Source organism: Meleagris gallopavo, chromosome 1, assembly GCF_000146605.3.
Source record: "Meleagris gallopavo isolate NT-WF06-2002-E0010 breed Aviagen turkey brand Nicholas breeding stock chromosome 1, Turkey_5.1, whole genome shotgun sequence".
NCBI classification, from domain to species: Eukaryota; Metazoa; Chordata; class Aves; order Galliformes; family Phasianidae; genus Meleagris; species Meleagris gallopavo.
The window spans coordinates 122,527,125-122,538,260 of record NC_015011.2 but is presented as its reverse complement, the minus strand read 5'-3'; positions in this window follow the sequence as shown (position 1 = coordinate 122,538,260).

Sequence of the window (11,136 nt, the reverse complement as noted above, 5' to 3'; positions counted from 1 at the left end):
AGTGGCTTAGGTTGGAAAGGATTCTAGAGCCTGGGAAGGGAGGAGTAAGTATGTTTTCTTGTTTCAACTTGGCTTTAAATGTTAGAATTGTTGAGGAAGATAGTGGTGAGGATATGGCATCAGACTGTAATCTGGGTACTTTGCGAGTCTGATTGAATACGACTTCTGATCAGTGAGCAATAGTTAATGCAAAGATGCAAAGAACAAAATTTGTTGTCAACAAACTGAAATGTTAGGAAGAGCTTGACCCTTCCTTTGAGACTTTCCTTGGCAGAAGAATCAGCAGAGGAATAAAAAATAAGACATGTTTTGAAAGTCAGCACTTTAGTGAGACTTTGAGAGACTAATAGTTCAAAGGGAAATTCTTGTTCAAGAAATTGCTCTCTCTGTTTTTGTATGAGCAGGTCGTTAGTTTGGAAACTAACAGGGAATGAGGCTGGTTTTTCTATTACTTGGTCTTATTTAGTGCTACCTTTGTCTGGAAGCATTGCTTTTTTTTTTTTTTTTCCTGGAAGATACTGCAATCAGTAAACATAGGCATAGATGCAACTTAAATTTTATATAGAAGGTTAACATTTAGACTCACTGACTGAGTAAGATAGGTGCATTCTTCAGTAAGTATTCAATTACTGCTAGTAGATGTTTCAGAGGCTTCCTCTGAGGCCTGTTGGAGTTCTTCACAGTCTATAAGGTCAATGAAAAAGGACTTTTCCGTCATAATTATTGCAAAGTCGTACCTGCATGACTGCACAGACACTCCATAATAATTATTTTTTATTTTGTCAGTAAGTCATGCCTTTTCCCTAGTAATGCAGTGGCATTGCACAGACTGGGTTGCACTCAGCGTGTTATAGTCAAGGGCATGTTGGCAAGCTGTGATTTTATTTTCCTGGGATGAACAGGAAGGCAGAAAGCAAAGTCAACCTTGTGGAATTATATGGTTGTTGCAAAGTAAAAAAGCCTTGAACCTTATGATCATAAAGATTACTTTGTCAGGTCATGTTTTTCCTCTAGGAGTTCTGTTCTTGTTATCAGTTTGAAAAGATAAAACGCAAGTTGTTTCTATGCATAACCTCCTTTTTTATCTGTTCTTATCACTGTTCATGGTAGCTGTAAGTACAAAAATGTAGGCCTATAGAGAATGCTTAATGTTAACTGCAGAGATTACATACATAAACACTCTATATATAATCATCTGTAAGTAAATTTGCACAAGAAAATACCTGTAAGCTAACCCTTTCAAACTTCTTTGATGGAAGATGTGTGAGAATAAGTGAACCCTACATAGCAAAATAAGTCCTATTTTGGCTTTCTGCCAATATGTATGCCTTTCATAGCATGGACATGTAGCTCCTTTCTTACATTTTGTCACTTTGGAAAAAAAAGGTGGAAATGCATTTTAAAAACTGTAACATAGCCATAAGTTCAGATAGGTTCCTATGGCTCAAGTGTCTCTGTAAAATACAAGAGCAAACTCTTGGCTGAAAATAAATGAGTTAGCATTTCTCAAGTAATTCTTAAACACGGCATGCACAGCTTGTCTGGACTAATGCTGTACTAATTAACAGCAGTAGGAGAATGTCTGGGTGCTGATGAAGTGCTAGGAAAAAAAGAAATTAAACCTTGAGCTGTTACCACTGCAGGGCTCAGGGGCTTCTGATGTACACTGCCCTAGAGGAGCTCTTGCATAGGAAGATCCCCTTAAAACTTTGGGTCTGTATGTATATATTTACCCTGAGGAGATGCTGTATATGGCAGGCCTGCTGGGATGGGGTGGTGTGGGGATGTAGAGGCCTAGATGTGCTTTTTACGTGCTGTTGTAATAAGTCACACTGAATTGGAAAAAGCAAATTTGTTTAGGAGCTGTAACATTTGTACAGGAAACCTCAGATGCTAATGGCAAATCAGACATCCCTGATACTAGGCAGCTCCTCTTCCTTCTCCTGATATATTAACTCTGTGCTTTCAAGACAATCGAGGTGGGGGGGTATTTTTGTTTGTTTGTCTGTTCTGCACAAGTGTTGGGCATGGATGAAATGCTGCTGTAACAATGGAATCAGTTTGGAAAAAAAATCTTTACAAACCTTCATTGTTCACTTTTTCAAACTTCAAACTCTTTTTAGAAAGAGTAGTGTTAGAGTTTTTGCCGTACTCCTCAAACACCTCTGGTTTGAGGAATTCTGAAGTTGTGTTTCAGCCTGGAGTCAGTTCTTACAGCTGTAATAAATCCCCTACAAGAGCGGCCTGTTTGAGGGGAAGTGACTGCAGGCCCTTAATCCAAGCAACGGAGTAGACACCATCACAAGGATTGAACAAATGCTCAAGAACTGTACCGAGTGACCGCTTTTCAAAATAGAATACTTGCTTTAAGGAAAATGCTGAGTGAATATGAAATTGCTGGGCAAATATCCAACTGTTGAAATGCACCAAATATAAAGCAATTAGAAATGGCTATGAAAGACAGTGCCCTACTACTGAACTCTGCCCTTTAAAAACTGTTTCCAGCCTGGTTGTGAAGCAGCACCACTGACAGAAGGCAGTGTTCCTGTCAGACCAGAGCCGGTCTGTGCCATGTGATGCTGAGAGCTTTGAGAGCATTGCCCTGCCTGGGTTTCAGGTCTGCCCTAGCACCGAGGTTCAGGGAAGAAAGAAGCTGCCTTTAGAGAAGCACACTGTCCTGGTCCAAACAGCCCTAAAATCTAACCCGGTTTGCTGTGAAATTTAATAGTAATCCAAGCAAGAACAAGCATAGGCAATAACTAGTGGGATGTGAAGGATGACACCAAGCAGCAGTGAAACTCAGGTTTCTTTGTTGACATGGAGTGCTGCCGAAGAGGATCACTGTTAGCAGATGTTTGGCTGGTAAAAGTGCAGCCATCACCAGATTGATAGCCTTGAGAAAAGAAGACTGAGAGGGGGCCTGATCCAGGTTTATAAATATCTGAGGTGTGGCGGCCATAGCGGTGAGGCCAGTCTCTTTTCAGTGGTACGTGGAGACAGGACGAGGGGAAACGGACATAAGCTGCAGCACAGGAAGTTTCGCACGAATGTGCGTAAGAACTTCTTCACGGTGAGGGTGACGGAGCACTGGAACAGGCTGCCCAGGGAGGTTGTGGAGTCTCCTTCTGTGGAGATATTCAAGATTCGCCTGGACGCCTACCTGTGCGACCTGGTGTAGGGAACCTGCTTTGGCAGGGGGGTTGGTCTCGGTGATCTCTAGAGGTCCCTTCCAACCCCTACAATTCTGTGATTCTGTGATTCTGTGATAGCAATGGCTGGCAGTAGATAGACTTGCTCTTTGTGGGTTGTTACCTCCTAGTTAGGCATTCTTCCTGAACTCTGCCTCCAAGCTCATGTCTAGTGGCTGATGCAGAGCATAGGACAGATAGCCTTGAGGAGTGGTTGCTTGGTGTGAGATAACCCGCTGGTGGCCTGAAGGTGTGTGTGAATTCCTTGCTTTGCCACAGACCACGCTGGGGTGTATTTTCCAGTTTGGCTTCTGAACTCATCTGCAAATGGGGTTGTAGGTAGTTCCCCCTGCTGAAGTGTCCTTCCAGCAGTCTCTTTTACTGTTCAGGTACTAAATCTGAAGATGGGAAGAGATGATATGTAGGCATATAGTTACATATGCTGGCTTTGTGTGCATGCCTGTGTGGGGCCTATTCATGTGTGCACCCACTGCCTTCCTTTCAGTTTGGTCCCGGTGCAGTTTGCAGCCCCATTTCATCCTGCCCCAGCTTGATCCATGATCCTGCTGTGAAGCACTCGGAATAGATTTGCTCTGTGCTGTGCTTCTGCTGTTTCCTCCAAGTTACACAAATGGCAAGTTTTAGGCTATAAAGGCATTTCTCCTTTGTTTAACTCCATGCAACTCAAAATAGCTAACATTTCCTACATTTCACTGGTTCTGAAGATCTCATTTGAAGTTTGTTCGTTGTTGGTTCTTTTTTTAATCCATACTAGATACAAGACAAACAATCACAAAATGATTTCTTGGCTGCACAAGAAGTGAGTTACGATAGTTTATCACAGCTGATGGCAGAATGTTGATAAGTGGAGCTGTTTTTTCCTGTGTTTGTCTCTGGGCTTGGGCTTCCATCCCGTCTCCCACCCTGCCCACAGAGCCTGGACAAGACTGTCGACAAGACTGTCCCGGTGTCCTCATGGTAAATGAAACAAGATATCTGGTGTGACACTGCACTTCCCCAACCTGGCTCCCGCTTGTTTATACAGGTGCCTATAGAGGAATGCGGGTATTTAACGTAAAGCGTCAGCTCTGGTAAACACAGAAGTTAATGGGTCACATTCTAGCAGTGGTGTACCCCCTCAACACTACCACATTTTAAAGCTGCAGACACAAGCTATTATTTTCCCTTTCGTATATGTTACCAACAGTGGGAATCCAGATCCTAAGTATCCCTGGAATATGTTGGTGTGTTTAGCTGTTGCACTTTCTCCACTGCCTTGTTTGAAACCCTCTCTCCTTTACACTGACAGAACTTCACGTGCTTCAGTATGTTTGTGGGGTTCTGTTTTTTTTCATTCACACTGTTGTTTTAAGCATTACCTGTGTATTCTTCTTGTATCCTCTTTTCCTCTTTTGGGGTCAGAATATTTTATAGCCAAGAATGACTTTGGGATACAGCACTTAATGTCCGTATCGCTATGACAGCAGAAGCCTGTGGTTCCAACCCTCACTCATGCACTGCCCTGAAGTTTGCCTTTGTTCATGGCCATAGGGAGGCCATCAAGGACAGAAGAGTGAGAGTTGGAGGCTGTCTAAACAGATGCTTTCCATCAGCAAACATCCTCTTCCTCTCCTCTTCAAAACACTTTTTTGTTGCAATATTGGCGTCCTTGTTAAGGATAGGAAGTCATGCTGTTTAGTCTTGTTAACTTAGCATAATAAGAGGAGTCTGATTTGTTAATGCATATTGAAAAGGTGGTTTGAGGGGATTTCTAGAACTCTTTCTTAATCATCCAAGGTGAGCAGTAAAGCTGTGCTTGTTTTTCAGAGGTTTAGGTTTTTTATTTATAAGAAAAATATCAGTTTTCTTGGTTGTGTCTTGCTCTGGGCTGTCCCCCCATCACATCTGCCTGCTGTCCATGACTTGCTGATTTTTTGTGGAAGATTTCATTTTAAAACCTCCCTCAAGACTTTGTTTTCAGCTCTTTCCTGTTGGTTTTCTGGGCACCTGAAACTCGGAAAGAAATTGTTTGTTGGTTAAATAAACAATATGAGCTTAACTCTTAAAAAATGTGGGTTTAAATTCTGCTGTAGGATGGCATATTCAACTTTGTGGGTGGATGAGTGAAATAAATTCATGTCTGAGGTGTGAAAAATAAGGGTGAGTTTTTCAAGTGTAGTTGCTAGTGCTAGAAAGTTTATATATGTTGGTTGGGATTTACACTACTAAAGATGGAAAATATGTAAAGAGTTGAATGAAAAAAAAAGAGGGGGAGGAGGGGAGCAAAACATAATAAAAGAAAACCTGGAAGAGCAACTGGAATGGCACTGTGAAAGTGTGGGCAGAGGAGGCAGATAAGCACTGTACTTTCAGAGATCTTTTCCTCATTAATCTTTATGACTGTGTTTCATTAGATGTGTGCAAAATCCACTGCATTTTTCAGTCACTATGTGTAAATTACCCGTAGTGTAACTGACTGAACTATTTTTTCTGTCTAGCCAACAGTCCCATTTCCAGTAAAAGCACATTGTCAAGTGGAATGATGGCATTCATGCAGCCATACAGTGACCTGAGGTAGAGACAGTAAGAAAGATTTATGTTTGAATTTGTTCAGCTCAGGGAGACTTTTACTGTGAATGGATGTGTAGTTTTTATTCTCCCTATCAACAACTGATTTGGAGGCAGCGTGTTAATGGAAGCCACTTCCAGTTTTCAGGGGATCTGCTTCAAGATTGTGCTTAGGTTATGGTACACCTTTTTCTGGGTTCCAGTGTTTGACTTTTTGTTTGTGGTTGTTTGGTTTTTTTTTGTTTTTTTTTATTTATTTATTTTTTATTTATTTGTGGGGGTGGTTAATGTTTTGGAAAGTCAGAGTCTGTTTGGGAAGCTTACGCTGTGTGGAATGTGTAGCCTCCCTGCTGAAATGAAAACTCAGAGGAGGTAACTGAATACTCCCTGTAGTCAGTGCATTGCCAGTCTAAAGAAAAAACAAACATGCTTACAGAGAACAATGAACATTCCTTGAAACCCTAGGAGACAGAATTTTTTTTATAATTTTTTTATTTTTTAAGGCAAAAAAAGACCGAGTCAAGGTCTTCGAGCCCTGTCTTTTGAGTTGTTGATATCTATGTGGCACATGATCTTCTCATCCCTTTTTATTGAGTTGGTACTTTGCTGAGCTGCAGTGGGTTGGCATCTACATTCTGTAGTTTGTAATGTGTGCTCCTGCAACTTATTTTCCTTTTTTTCACCTCTGTTTGACCTTCTCCTTACATCTCTCTGATTCAAATCTGCCTTTCATTAGCATTTTCCTTCTGCTATTCTGACCTGCTGGGTTTTAGACCTCCGAAGCAATCTAGAAATGCATCTGGATAATTGAAAGACTGTTGATTGCCACTTAGGAGGAGGGTTGTGATTCATGAGTCCCCTGTTGTTTGTTCTCTCATTTAGCTCTGCCTAGCTTTGGTGTTCCTAGTAGGGCAGACACTTTATTCTCAACAATGCTGATTTCAAATCTTGACCTGCGTTTAAGTGATTTCCACTGCTGCTCCCCAGCTTTCAACTTTACTGTAGATTTGATCTGAGAATTGAATATTTTCATAAATTCTTGACGTTCAGAAAATAGGCAGGCAGGTCACAGGCAGGTCATGGCTTGAGAGCTAAATGTATCAGCGTGTAGAAACTTACTCTGTCTTTAATTATCTGTGTTTTTATTAAGATAAGAAGTTCTGAAAATTCAGCTACTCAATTAGTATGAATAGTGAGTGTTTTGAAATGATGTATAAGACTAAGCATTTTTACATGACATTCTTTTGGGCTTAGATTTAAAAGTCTGAAGATTTTTAAGAACATCTATCCTGAAATTACATAAAGAGAGCTTTTATGTGTATGAAATGAGATTGCTGTGGTGCATGAGATCATCCTAATGGACTTTCATCAAGAAGTATTGCTTATTTTATTAGGTTATTTAATTTAGACTTTCACTGCTGAAGTATCCCTATAACCTGTATCGTGAGCTCTGGATTTCATGAAGTTAGGCTTCCTTGGGATTTATCTTGTTGATGATTGACTTTGGCTGTTCTTTATGAAGCTTTCTGTTGTTGGGGCAATTACAAGGAATTTTTCTTTGTAGATTCACTGGCATTTAATAATAAGGGACTTGGAGATACTGTAATGGAGGCAAAATAAAATGAAGACATAAATTAAAATCTTTGCTTTAAACATGAAGTGTCAAGTCTGTAAGAGGAGATGAGATATGGATTATGAGCAAGCGAGGGAGGACCTAAATGCATAGGTCATGATTCCAAGCAACTGAGAGGCCAGAAGGTGTGTTTGTCTGCTAAAGAGAAAGGAGCAAACCAAACAAGCTTGGGGCCTGAATTGCAAGGTCTTCAACATTTGTAGCTGTGTTTGAAATCAGTTTAAACTGTTAGTACTTGTTAGTCTGGCAGATTGAGCTTTTGGGATTTCTTTTACATTCTAAAAATGGACAACTTTTAATGTGAGTGTTTTCTTCTTGGATTTGCTAAAAAGTGACTCTTAAATTTGTTGTGGACATGTTTTACTGCATATTATCAATATTTAAATAAGTAAAAATTCAGTGCATGTAATAGAAGCAAAACAATCTTCCAATGTGTATCCCTTGGTATGGCTGTATTCTTTGGGAGTGTAACATGCTATATTAATGGTTTAGATCTCAGATCATAATCTCTTCCTCTAGCTAGAGCTCTTAATTATCTGTATGGACTGTAAATTCTCAGATATTTTCTAAAATGTTACATGTCTGATGAAAATAAGCTTATTTTCCAGACCAGATGGTGATGCAATATTTTGAGATCTTACAGGATGCTGGATTTTTGAAGTTGACTGTGTGGGTTAATGTTGTTGACTGTATGGTTACTGTAATTGGTTACCTTTTCTGGAGAACTAGATTTTAAGATGCCTGCCCAGAACACTATTTGCAGGTATTGTTACCTGTACTGTATTGAACAGATCTCCAGATCACATATTCTTTTGACTTCCAAATTTCCATGGAGTTTTCTAATTTTCTCAGGAAGTTTCCCCCTACTTTTCTTTCCTGTTCTGATTTTCTCTGTATCATTATTTCCTTATTCTTTCTTTATAGTGTTTGTAATTTTTTTTAAGGTGTCTTAGCCACTTAATTACTGTTGGAATTATTACATCAATATTGCATTGCCAATATTGAAACTCTGTTAGCTTATTTTAAATGTGTCATTGTGCAACCTCAGTAATTCTACACATTTGGTTTGATTTTTCTTCAGATTGAAGATGGAAGTAAAGCTGCTTCTGTGGACAAGTTGCTGGCAGGGGATGAAATTGTTGGCATCAATGATGTGGGCCTCTCAGGGTTCCGACAAGAAGCAATCTGTCTGGTGAAAGGCTCACACAAGACACTAAAGCTTGTGGTAAAAAGGTAAGCTTGTGATAATCAGCTGGAAGATCAAATGTATTTCAGTCTCTTATCTGCTAACAACTAAATTTGCCAAGGCTTGTCAAGACTATGATTCGTTTAGTTCATGTTGAGTAGCATTGCTTCCTTCTTGAACAAAGAAGACGTGGGTAGAGGTGGCCTGTTGATCAAAGCAAAAACTGAGGCAGTGCATTTTGTGAATACTGCTGTAATAGGAGGAGTAGGTACTCTGTTCCATTCTTCCCTCTTGGAATACGGAACTGAAGCATACTGTCCACCTTGCCCTGCTTCATCTTTCTTTGTGAGCAGATATTGGTAATGCTTTTTAGCACAATTACTGTACAGGCCAGTTTGAATCTGAGGTGTGAGTTGTGTATGAGGCTTCTGGAAAAGTGTTTCCCTGCTTTGGAGAATATTTAGGAGCTCCAGCGTTATGAACAGGTGCTAAAATCAGGTTAAATTGAGTAATTACAAAAAAAAAAAAAAGCTGGGAAACTGAGCAAGAAATAATCTTTGTCACTAATCAATGTGAACTTTCTGATTTTATCAAAATATTGCGAGAAGTCTTTCATGTGTGTATTTTTGATGTCTTTGTTAGAATCAAAAAGAATTTTACTGCAACGCTGAAAATGCTGAGAATTGTGTTTGACGTGGATGATAAAGCCAGTCTGTAAATATAATGAGCTTTCTGAAATTGTCTCAAGTAGGGACCATGTTTTGTGAAAAAGCACTGATAGACTTAAAAAACACTTACACAGGTGTGTAAGCATGCCTTTCATCTGGGGTTTAAGGTGTTTTTGATAGATGCAGTCGTGGGAGCTTGGATTTCTTTTTCAGGTAAACAGTCTGTCCTCAGAAATGACTTTCCAGAAGCTCTCCCCAAATGTTTGTGATCTTAGGCTAATAACATTCTTGCAACTTTGAAATCATATTGATGTTCAGCATTTTCAATTTATACTTACTGGCTATTCCTGTAAAAAAAAAAAAATTGAAGGTTACAGCAGCTGTTTCTGTCAACAAAGTGGAGAACTTCAGAATTGGGAAGCTTTATAGACACTGAAGAATCTGCCAAGACAGCAAGTCTTAATTAGAATGCATAACTTCAGACCAAGTGAAAATATTCCCTCTTTTGTAATGCTTTCAGCTGTGTGATTGTAATTTGTTAAAAATCTGAGAATTCTGGTCTGTCCTTGGAAATGGCCGAAAGCTTATTCCTGAAATAACCTAGCAGTAGACACACCTAAACCATTCTCATCATTCATCAGTATTTCTCTCCATGCATGTGCTTTTGGAGAACTTTCATACAGCTAATCAAGCGCTCATCTGTCTCTAGGGGTTTGTGGCTGCACTTCACAGGCAACAGTGTGCCATTGCTATGCATGCCTGCATGCAGTTTGGTGCAAAGCTGATGGATTTTCATCACTCCTTTCTCGTCACTCCTCTTTTTCTTTCCTCAGCCCATGTGCAGTGGGCAAGTCAACATAGCTGTTCTGGCCAAGAGGCTGATTTAGTGGCTGTTAGGGAAAACATTTTTGTCCTAAATTAGTGAAGAATTCTATAGCTGCTTAAACAGGCAAGAGCTTTTTAGGTCACTGGCAAACCCTGTATAATATTAGATAAAATTTAATAAAAAGTACTGAATGAAATTAGCCAGAGTTTTTGTTTGGGTGTTTTCAGCTTTGCTCTTTCTGTTGGAAAGTTGCCTTAGGACATCAGTCCTTTGACGGTCAGAAACCTTTAAACACCCAGACTCATTTTATTCCTGGCCAACTTGTTCTCATGCACTGCTCTCCGTGTGCCGAAACAGCTTTTCTTTTCCTGTTGGAAGTTCAAATGATGCAGGTTTTTTGTAAAAGTCTTGTTGCAGAAGTTATGGTTTGAACAACAGTATTGTTTCATGTTGTTTGCTCTAAATCTTAGGCTGAATATTTATGAGTGCTTTAAACAGTCCTGTCTTTAAGCAAACCAGTTGTGTAGTCTTTGTATGAGCACTCCTGCAGATCTGGATTGAATTGGATCAGGGAACTGATCTGACTGCAAAATGACTTGGGGAAGCAGGTTTTCGGCTGGATAGAACCACCACTTTTGGAGGCAGTCTGCACATTAATTACTTACAGTGATCTTGAAATGGCTGGCTGCCTTAGCATTTGTAGACTATTTCAGTTTTCTTTAGATCCACCCTTACTGTTCCCTTTGGAGAATGGGAAAAATCCCACCATTCCTTTTCATTAAGTTATGCATAAGATGTTGCATTAATCTTCCTCATAGCTTCCTTTTGTTTGTTTGCCCTCTGTTCTTTAACACTGTGATGATTTTCTGTAGCATTAATAACGTTTTATTTCCTGTGGATGCCAACGTGATAATCTGAAGCACAAAGCTGATAAACGATTTGAAACTCAACAACCCGTCCTGGAGGCTAAAAGAATCTTAGTTTTAACCAAATTTGTCTTGGATATTGGTAAGAAATAGCCTGAAAAGGCAAGCCTTAGATTACATGTTGAAAACTTTTTTTTTTTT